Source organism: Lycium barbarum, chromosome 12, assembly GCF_019175385.1.
Source record: "Lycium barbarum isolate Lr01 chromosome 12, ASM1917538v2, whole genome shotgun sequence".
Classification (NCBI taxonomy): domain Eukaryota; kingdom Viridiplantae; phylum Streptophyta; class Magnoliopsida; order Solanales; family Solanaceae; genus Lycium; species Lycium barbarum.
This window is the reverse complement of record NC_083348.1, coordinates 85,914,023-85,925,751: the sequence shown is the minus strand read 5'-3', so window position 1 is coordinate 85,925,751 and position 11,729 is coordinate 85,914,023.

Genomic DNA, 11,729 nt, shown 5'->3' with positions numbered 1-11,729 from the left:
TTTTCCTTTGATCTTTCTTAGAATCAGATGCACCTCTCCAGTTTGCAGTGGTGCACCTAACCATACCCCCAGTGCATCTCTTACTCTAAGGACAATCAGTGAACAAATGCTTTAAGTACATTTTAAGAAATCTATAATGTGAAGAAATCAACAAAAACTGAAGGTTGAACTAACTTTTAGTAATATCCCTATAGTAGTATTAGTTTTGATGACTCATACGCATCATGCTTATGTTATGTTTGGTGTTTGAGTATGTTAATTTAATGGGGAAACTAGCGTCCTTGAGAACTTTCGATATTTCATAAATTCAATACAGGAACTGGGAAATCTACTCCATAAGTAGTGCATAAATCAGCGAGAACAGAGAAAAAACAGAATGTTTTAGCTGAGAGGAATTAAGAGGATTGAAAATTAAGTTCCAAAACTATACAATGGGAGCCTGAATTAGTAAAATCACCAGCCATGTACAAATTACAAGAAAGACTAATCTCAAAATCCTAACAGTGGCAAAGGACAATAATACCCTCCAAAACTATCTAGATTTACCAAAACTGGGTACTCTCTGTTTACTCAATCTCTATCGACGATTAGAGAAAATAAAAGACAAAGATTGAGCTAAACCCAACACTATGGTTGCCTTCACTTGTCCTCTTTTTGGAATTGGTCTCCCATATTCTTCCCTTCTTGACATGTTTGTTCCGTTCATCATCATCATCATCATTTCTTTCCTTGCTCCGGCCATCTTTGAAATTCTTCGATGTGCTTTGGCTAGTGGTTGTTCAAGCTGTGGTGGTAATTAAATAAACTCTGTTTGCTATGCTTTTGCTTTTGTTTGTTGGGAGTAAAATGAATGGTCCCGTGCGTATATATAGCTGAGTGATTGGTATTGACCCCTGGTTTTTGGAGGAATTTACATATTAAGACATTGCTTTATCTTTGATCTCCATTATTAGAGCTCTACTATAAAGTAATACCCCCTCTGGTCATTTTACTTCTTGTCCTCGCTAAAAATAGATGGTTCAATATAGGTGTCATTTTAGAAAATCATGATATAACTAGCTCCTGCTTGGCAATAAATTTTGAAGTTGATATTTGAAACTTAAAAATATAAGTTTTTCAAGTTGTGATTTTTGAAATTTAAAATTGTGTTTAGACATGTATTTTACTTTGAATTTTTTTTGAAATTTTGTGGGTGGAAGTTCCAAAAGACCAGTTTTGGAACTTGCATTTTTTTTTTTAAATAGATTTTCAAAATCTGATCCAAGACCAAATAGATGTTTGAAGATAAATTTTCGAAACCCGGTATGCTAGCTTAATCACTATCAGTTTCTACTATGATCCTTATTCAATAAATGTAAAGAAAAATTAATACGGTGAAAAAGAAATTAATATTAAATTGAAAACAAAGGATAAATAAAAATAATTTTGTTAAATTATTCTTTTAATTAATATTTTTAAGAGGGTAAAAAAAATATGACAAGTAAAATAGATTCGAAAAGAGTATTGATATTTTGTTGATGATAATGACCTCCTTCTGTTCACATTATCCTTCTTTATTTTTATTTTTCTAAGACCAAAAGAAAATAATTTGGTTGTTATAGTGGAACTCGAATTATATGTTAAAGTATGTGCTTAAACAAATGGTGACATTATACTTCAATTGTTAGGACACGTCACTTGAAGTGATAAATAATTTGTAAGTATGACACGCTATTTGTTCCGTTTATTCTTCAAAATGATGACGATTCAAACTAATCTAATTTTTTTAGCAGCAAGTTGATTAGTGGTGGGGACACTGCCAGTTAACTGTATAAGATATGTCTGGTGGAAGGCTGGAAGCAAAAGAAAATACCCCAATAAAGTTATCTAGAAGCAATATTTTAGATGTCAAGTTGCACAAAGATCACGTGGGAATTAATATTATTGATACCAAATCCATTTAGCAAATTAAAAGCCATCATTAAGAAGGAAAATTGAGACTGGATAGCTTTCTGTCATTTTCTTATCTCTTATTTTCATGACCAAAATTATGGATTCGTACATCGAATTAAGACTCGCTTTTCGTTTAATTAGCCTGATTAACAATATGTTCCATGTATAAGATGCTTTGTCGATAATGACTGTCAATTTTTATGTTTCCTCTTTTAATGAGATGTTCCTTTTAGGGTCTCTATTATTCTTCGTCATTAGATTAACGGAAAAAGCTCAAATATATGGTCAACTATCAGAAATGACTCATTTATGCCGCGTGTCATATCTGGTATTATAAAATCGATGTTAATGAAAAATGGCATGGATAAGTGATTTTGGTAACGACGACGGCATAAATGAGCTAACTTATTGATGAATGACATAAATGAGTCATTTCGGATAGTTCGATGGCATAAATAAGCCAAACTATTGATGAGTGACATAAATGAACCAGATAGTTCGATGACATATTTGAGCCTTTTCTGTTAAATTAATTGCTTCAAAAATGACATAGTTCTAATTTATAGACGGCATTTACGAATTAGAGAAATATTGAATTGATCAATCTTTTAACTGTTGCAGCTCAAGTTTCACTAACTAATTGACTCAGGATTTATACCCCTCTATTGATTTGACAAGAAACTGTTTGACTAAATAGTTTACAGAGATTATTTTCTGCAATACATGTTTGAACCTATGTTTCTCAACACATTCGATTCGGATGCAATTATCTTTTCTTTTGAAAGGGTTAGTAACTTAGTATACCTCTCTCAAACACAAATTCTGTTGACTAGATCTTGACTTGGTATGGTTTTCACACGTACGTGTGTTTCCCTTGAAATTTGAAAAAGATGCATTCACACCTACACAGTGGCGGATCCAGGATTTTGAGTTCGGGGTGCTGGACCCAGGAATTTTGAGTTCGGAGGTGCTCTATTAACTATTTATATCTGTTTCCTTTATATTTTCTATACAGATATATACTCCGTGACTGAATTTAATGGGTGCTGGAACACCAATTGGGTCCGCCACTGCACCTACACCATGCATGATGCATCTATATTTTTAAATATTGCGTTTCCACTTACTATCAACTTTTTCATTGAGTTGTTATGTACAACGTTCAAGTGTCAAATTTGACCTCATTTTTTTTTCTTCGTCATAAAATATAAAAGGGAAAAGATTTAAGTCTGCTTTTGAACTATACAAAATGGTTTACTCTGTCATCTGTTAATAGTTTGGATAAAAAATATCTTTGTAATAAGATTGGTTCAGAACTCCAAATATGTTTTTATTCAACAATATTCCACTTACTGTCAAAATATTTTGAAAAATGAATTTAATTATTTTATTTTCACTTAAATAATATTAAAATTAAACAAAAGAAGGTACAGAATCTTTATTAAAAGAGAACGAAAGAAATATTGCCTACTTTTCAACAACAAAATATTTTAGAATTTCAAATTGAACTAATCAAATTTTCATATTAGAAAATAAAATTTTGTAACAAAATTCAATGTAACATATTGCAAACACATGACTAATATTTTATTAACTTTACTTATTTCTTCAAAGTAGAACGGAACAACAGAAGAGGACAATAATGCGGTCTCTTTTAGCTTTTAGTAACAATGAATTGAGCTGCAACATCTGGATCTTCCTGATGAGTTGCCAAGATTTGAAACAAGTATTTTAAATCGCATATAGAGCCCGTTTGGATTGGCTTACAGCTTAAAGCTGTTTGCAGCTTATAAGCTGAAAAAAATAAGTTGGGTAGTCCAACTTATTTTTTTTTGGCTTATAAGCTGTTTTCAGCTTATAAGCTGCTTTAGATAAACTAAGTTAAATGGGTCCAATTATTTTTTTGAGCTTATTTTAAGCATAAAATGACTTTAAGCTGGCCAGCCAAACACTCAAAAAAGCTGAAAACAGCTTATAAGCCAACTTATAAGCCAATCCAAACGGGCTCATAGTCACCTAATATTTAATTTTGAAACAATTGAATACTACCTAAACTTTCAAAGATGAATAGCTATATTAAAGGCTAAATAGCTAGATACCCCTTAAATTTGGTATGTTTTGTAAAATAGACACTTAAATTTAGTTAATGACCAAACAAACACTTGAACTTGGTAAATGTGCATCTTTTAAACTAGAGGTGGATCTAGGATTTTAAGATGGCGGGGGCACCATTATCTTTACATACACGGCAACAAATTTTTTAATGACGACTGAGGGATAATACCCTGTCGGGCCGGTCATTAATAGCGTAGCAGTGGCGAAAATATAAGTATATAGGCGAAAAAATTGTGTTGAGCTGAGATTTGATCTCGGGTGGTGACTAGTGAGCACTCAGGGGCACTCCTACCAACTGAATTATTTTTGCAATTATGTTTGAGGGATTATTTTAAAATATATTATAGCTTTTCATGGTGTGTATATATATATAGAGAGAGAGAGAGATTTTTTTCGAAGTTAGGGGACACGTCCCCCGCCCAACACATTGGGTCCGCCCCTGTTTTAAACACTCACTTATATAAAGTTATGATGTGTTAAGTGAACCAATTATTGTATGACACCAAGTGATAAATAATTAGTAAGTGTGACAATTTATTCCATTCACTTTCTCTATTTCCTTGCCATCTTTTTCTTTTTCTTCTTTGTCTATTACTCCAATTTTAAGGAAAAATAAAAGAGAGTTAAGGGTAAATTATGTCTTCAAAATGACAACGATGCAAACTAATCTAATATTTTTAATCGCAAGTTGATAAGTGGTGGGTACACTGCCCGTTGATTAGCATATAAGATAAGTCTGGTGAAACCAAAAGAAAGATCCCCTTAAAGTTATCTGAAAGCAATATTTTATTCAAGTTGCATTAAGAACACGTGGGAATTAATATAATTGATACCAGATCCATTTACCAAATTAGAAGCTATAATTAAAAAGGAAAATTGGGACCCGATGGCTTTGTCATTATATTTTCATGACCAAAATTATGGACTCAGTGCATTGAATCAATACTCGCTTTTCTTTTACTTAGCTCGATTACATATTGAGATGCTTTGCCGATAATGACTATAAATTATTTATATTTCTTCTTTTAATAAATTGTTCCTTTAGTTCATTCTTCGTCAATAAATTAATTATATCGAAAATGACATGGTTCTTAATTAGTGGATGATTAGCGAAAGATTGAATAAGAACAACAAGAATACACCCCAGTATATAGTCTCACAGGTGGGATTTGAAATAGTAAGTGTATGTAGACCTTATTCTTACCTCACGGAGGTAGAGAGGCAATTGAAATTTCACTTATTAATTGACTCGGATTTATGCTTTCCTTTTGATTCAATAAGGATTTTGACATTATTAGCATGACATTTTGGCTTCGAAGAAGTATCTCTTTCAAAGTTAACTGGGATTATTTTTTCCAGTACATATGTGAAGTTATGGTTCACACATTAGTAAATTGCTATATTTTTAATGGAGATATGATTAGTAATTTAGTATATATACATATATCACACACAAATTTAATAAGTGGCGAATGACGATTGTCTCAGGCTAAATTCGTATAACACAGGGATAAGTCAAGAATGAGTCAGCACACATCTTCACCGGAGGTGGCCTCATTGTACCGGAGGTACCGCTAGGTCCGGAAGACCGTTGGAATAACTCCGGAAGAGAGCTGAACGGACTATCATTACAAATTGGGTTGCGCATTACCCGCACGGTGTTATTAGGCTTAATGGTCCTCTTTATTGCTTATTACTCCCTCCGGATAAAAAAAAAGAGTCCACTTAGCAAATTAAGAAAGAATTAACTTTGTTTTTCCATATTTGCCCCTATTAAGTGTTATATGATCAAATCCTAATGCCTATTTAATTAGGGGTAGTTTAATAAAATTACCTATTTTTGTGTAGGAGTTAGTATTTTCTCAAGGGGTGTGCAAATGGCTAAGTGGACTTATTTTCTTAAGGGGTGTGCAAATGGCTAAGTGAACTCTTTTTTTTTATCCGGAGGGAGTATTATTACGTAGTTAATGCTCATTATGAGCAGGGGCACAATACTTGGAATATGTATCCCTAGCTCCTAGTATAAATAGGGATTGTCATTCCCATTGAAAGGACGACGCAAAATTCAAGAGGAATACAAACATGTACATACACTACGCAATTACTCCATTTTAAGTTCTTTACTTTATTACAGTTCCGATCACGAGCTTAACCGGAGAAATAAGCATCGGGTTCTATCAAGGCTCAGGCTATTCTCTTACCTTTACTTTGCTTATATTTCGTTTATATCAATTATACTTGCATATTTTATTGTTTGCTGGTCCATTTGATCCACGTGTCCTTGACCACGAACAAAAATTGAACTAAATCGTTTTCCGGGTAAACAACGATATAGGAAAAATAATTTTTTTTTAGCTAAATGCACTAACAATCACTTAAACTGTTAGTAAATTATGTTTTGTTCCAATTGAACACCTGAACACATTATAAAGTGTTTCTATTAGACATTTTTGATTCAAGTTTTAAAAAACTTTTGGCGTGCGTTCTTGAACATCACTACGTGATTAGTTAACCACTTATCTACGTAATTGATGTTGGAGAACACCACAAACAATTTTCAAAATTTGAGCGGAAAGTAAACACTTTATATGATGTATTCATGCGCTCAAGTGAAACCGTCAATCACTCGAGTATCTAATGGAAGTTTCAACAAGCTTAAGTAGATATATTTGCACATAACAAAAGAGAGTGCTGTAACATAGGAGTAATAAAAACATCTGTACTACTTCCAGAATTATTAAATTTGTAGTTGTACTCATACTTTTGACTGGGTGGGGATCATTCTCACGTATAGTACTACTAACCTAACATAAATTTGGATTAAAGGTTTGACTAGATCTTGACTTGGTAGGGTTTTCACACGTATGTATGTTTTACTTAGAGTTTGAAATGCATCCACACCTAGGCTATTTATCTTTCAAAATGTTGCGTTTCCACTTACCAATTACCATCAACTTTTTCAATTTTCATGAGTTGCTCTGTGCACAACATTCAAAAATCAAACTTGACCTCATTTAATTTGCTGCGTTTTCTTATAAAAAAAAGTTATAAAAGCAAAAACTAAAGAATGAAAGATGTTGAGTAAAAAATTATACATAAGTTTATAAGGCTCTCATCCTCAATTAGGCTAGTGAAAAAAAAATAAGAATGACGTAAGTTTATTATGTTTCCTAATTTTACCTTCTCAAGAATGTAAATTTTCTATATTAGTCCATCTTCTGTTATTTACGATAGTTTAATCATTACAATCTCATATAATGATTTGGTGCTAATTAAATATAGTCGTATAAGTTCCATTTCAAGTAATTTTATATGCAAAGACAACACTATCGACAACGGAAAGGGACTTGTATATTACTATAGTATATTGTTTGTTTTTATTCCTAGGGAATAGACTAAGAGCCCGTTTGGATTGGCTTATAAGTTGCTTATAAGTTGTTTTCAGCTTTTTTGAGTGTTTGACTGGCCAGCTTAAAGTCATTTTGTGCTTAAAAGAAGCTTAAAAAAAATAATTGGGCCCATTTGACTTAGCTTATCTAAAGCAGCTTATAAGCCAAAAAAAATAAGTTAGACTACCCCAACTTATTTTTTTTAGCTTATAAACTGTTTGCAGCTTATAAGCATAAGTCAATCCAAACAGGCTCTAATAATGACAGACAAGATTAGGAAGTACAATGAATTAAGACCTTTGCAATCATCTTTCTTTTAAAAGGGGGTAAAACTTATGATAGTAAAACCTCATTTTTTTTAAAGGGTTCAAGGTTCCATTATTAGGACTACTTTTCCTTTTTTATTTCTTTCTTTTGATCCCATAGCTTAGTGGAATTAGGTTATTGTGATCTTAGCACTCTATTCTTAATTCCCTTTGTCTTTATTTAGGGATGCTAATGACAAATGTCAATCCTTTTGTTGCATATTAATGTAAGATTAATTAGAGACGACGGCAAAAATAGAATTGCAAAAAGCAAAAAGAAAACATAACAAAATTGTTCTTATAAATTAATAGTAGTTGGTGTTGTAGTTGGGAGTCGTTTCTATTCTTTTCACGGGTGGCATAAATTCAGATGTAGTAATGAAGTTAATAAACTGCATAAATTTGGAATAACAGCTATTGATTAGATCGTGTAGCTAGGTATCACATTGTTATTTTCATTTAAAACGGCTAGTCCAGTCCAGTCCTGTGTCAAATACTCATTATAATCCATTAATTCCAAAACTATAAAGTGACCTTTTCTATTTTGCTATATAAAAATATCTAGGAGGCAAATTGACCAGAGAAAAGGTACATTACTCAGAAGATACCAAAAACATGTGTCTTGTTTCACACGAAGAAAAGTACAGGAATCAAGCATTTTTTTCAGTGTCAAAATTAAAATACAGTTATAAGTGGCAGACAAACTAGATTTGATATCTAGGAACTTTGTCCTTTTATTACTACATTGTGTTTTTTTAACACTAAGAAATAGGCCAATTTTGACTAAGAGCCTGTTTGTATGGGCTTAAAAAAAAGGCAGTTGCTTTAGATAAGTTAAGTCAAACGAGCTCAATTATTTTTTTAGATTTATTTAAACACAAAATGACTTATAAGCTGATCAGTCAAACACTCAAAAAAACTAAAAACAACTTATAAACTATTTTTAGCAACTTATAAGCCAATCCTATCGGGCTCTAAAATAATTTACCAAGAATAGCAGACAAGAATCCATGCTGCATCGTTTTAGGAAGTACAATGAATTAAGACTTTGTTGCAAACATTTTTTTTTTCTTCTTTTTCCAAAGGGAAAAGTAGTTTGTATTGGATGAAGCTTCCATGAATAGGACTTTCCTTTTTTGTTTATTTGTTTTTTGGAACCATAGCTTTGTGGAAGTAGATTGTGATCTAAGTGCTTTATTGCCCCTTTGTCCAAATTTAGTGGACACAATTATCGTAAGCGGCTGCAAAGGGTTGTTAATTCAAATTCTTTAATTCTTTGTTCTTATCTCATGGTTCATTGATCTCAGATCAGCTTATAATGTCGAAGTATCATATTTACAGACAAATAAAATGGCTACAAAGTAAATTGGTATAGGCGCAATAATTTGATTAAAATAGATGAATAATCTCTCTACTGTTTGAAGCTTTTGTCTTATTGCAATTGTCCATGAGACCATGACTATCATATGGTGGGAATTTTTAAAATTTTACGTACCAAAAGGTGTAAAACACATCTACTTTACAGAAAATTTCGATGATAAGTATTTGTTTGATCTGCCTTTGCATAAGATCTAACTTTTTAAAAAATCCCAAAATTTATGTGTTTATGAAAAAATTGTAAATTAAGGAAATCGGAAACGAAACTGTAATCCCGACCTTTAAAACTTCGTATTGGTGAATGAATTAAGATTTTTTTTTTTAAAAATGAATTAAGATTGTTGTTTATGGGAAGAAATGGGTGAATAGTCACTTTTTATGTCCCTAATCAGAAATTAGTTAACATTTTAAAATGAATTTAAGGGAGCGGCTCCCCTCCAGTACCAATCCTCTCCATTTGCTCCAGTGGTGCATTATAATTTTGACATCTGTCACTTTAAAAAATTAATGGACAAGATTATTTTGATTAACTAATACTACTAATTAGTCTTAACCACAGTCCAAGTAATCTCTCTAATCCCTCCCATCACCCCATCCTTTATTTCTTATGCTTCCTCCTTAATCTTCGAGAAACTAGAAGAACCAGAAACGCTAAAAATTTTAGCCGCTACCGCTAGCCCTTTTTTTTATCTATGATATCATTAATTTGTAATTTAGTTTTAGTCGAGGATTTAGGAGGAAGCATAAGAAATAAGGGAAGAGACTACTTGACTCTGGTTAGTGTTAGTTAATCAAAATAATCTCGTCCATTGATTTTTTAAAGTGACAGATGTCAGAATTATAATGCACCACTGGAGCAAATGGAGAGGATTGGTACTGGAGGGGAGCCACTTCCTGAATTTAACATTTAGTTACTCTTTAATACCATGAGTAAAATAACCTTTTAAAATTATTTTACTTTTGGTATATAGCAAAATAGCTTTTAACAGTATTTTATTCATGATACATCGAGAAATATTATTTCACTTCTATTACAAACTTAACAAACAAATACAACTTTAAATTTAAAATTGTGTGAACTTCAGGATATGTCCTGGATCTATTAGTTACAAAAATTGAATTCGATGATGATATCTTGGAGTTACACTTGAAGAAGTTGAGACTTAAGAACACTATCTTTAAGTTTGAACTTTCACAAGTGAGACTCAGGATAGTATACTCGAGTTTAAACTTATAAAAGGAAAACTTTGTTATAGAGTCCTCGAATTCAGTTTTTTACAAGTGAAACTCAATAACATTGTTATGGAGTTCGAAATGGAGACAATTCAAACTCCAAGAATTTTCTTATGAAATTTGAACTACATTTTGAACTCCAGTAAGTACTGAAGTTTTACTTGTAAACGTTTTGATTTTTTCGTATTTTGGCTAGGATATTTTAATTTTAATTTTATCTCCGCATTAAAAATTGGCTATTTTAAATTACATTCCAAAAGATGACTAAACTTTAATACGGTCCCAACAAAAGTGGCTAGGCCACCTAATTTTACTTATTTATGGGCAAAGCCCAAGAAGAAATTTCAAATTTAAGCAGATGAAGCCCGTATTAGCGTTTGAACAGTATGCGTTTGAGTAGCCCAGTATGCGTTTGGACTTTGGGTTCAGTTTACGGGCAAGTTGCAGGATTGTCCTCCGCTGGGGTGGTCTTTAATTTTTCTCCCTCAAAATGGTGGTCTTTAACTTTTGGCCTTCTGGCAAAATTTCAGCAAAATTTCAGCGAAATTCTGCCTTAATTTAGGCCTTAAAGTCAGAATTTGTAAATTTCTGCCTTAAGGCAGAATTCTGTCCATGTAAATTTTGCCTTAAGGTCCAAATTCTGCCTTGCGATTTTTTTTTATTGAGCTTGGGTTCGGACCCACAACCTTGGGTATTAGGAGAAGGGCAAAAATTAAAGACCACCCCAAATGAAGGATAATCCACTCAAAAAAAAAAAGTCAATTTACATTGGCACTAATTTAAGAGCAATTTGCAGGATTGTCCTTCGCTGGGGGTGGTCTTTAATTTTTGTCCCTCAAAATGGTGGTCTTTAACTTGCGATTTTTTTTTAACTGAGCTGGGGTTTGAACCCACAATCTCGGGATATTAAGCAACAACAACAACAACAAGCCCAGTATAATCTCACTATGTGGGTTCTGGGGAGGGTAGAGTGTACGCAGGCCTAACCCCCACATTGAAAGGTAGGGCGGCTGTTTCCGAAAGACCCTCGGCTCAAGAGAGGAGAAGAAAAAAAAAAAACAAGACAAGACAAAAGGTTAGATATGATCAAGCGTATCGAAAACAATATGAAAGCAAGGAATAACAAAGCAAGAAAGTCATGGTAAAAGGAGAATTAACTGCTATAAATAACTATGAAAATGACAACAATGAAAGTAAATAAGCCATTATAAACCAACATACTCACAGAAATCAAGAGACAAGAAACTATAGAACAACATAACTACTCTTAAGGGAGGATAAACGCGACTACCTACTATCCTTCTACCCTAATAATCTCGGGATATTAAGCGAAGGACAAAAATTAAAGACCACCAATTTGAATGGAAAAAATTAAAGA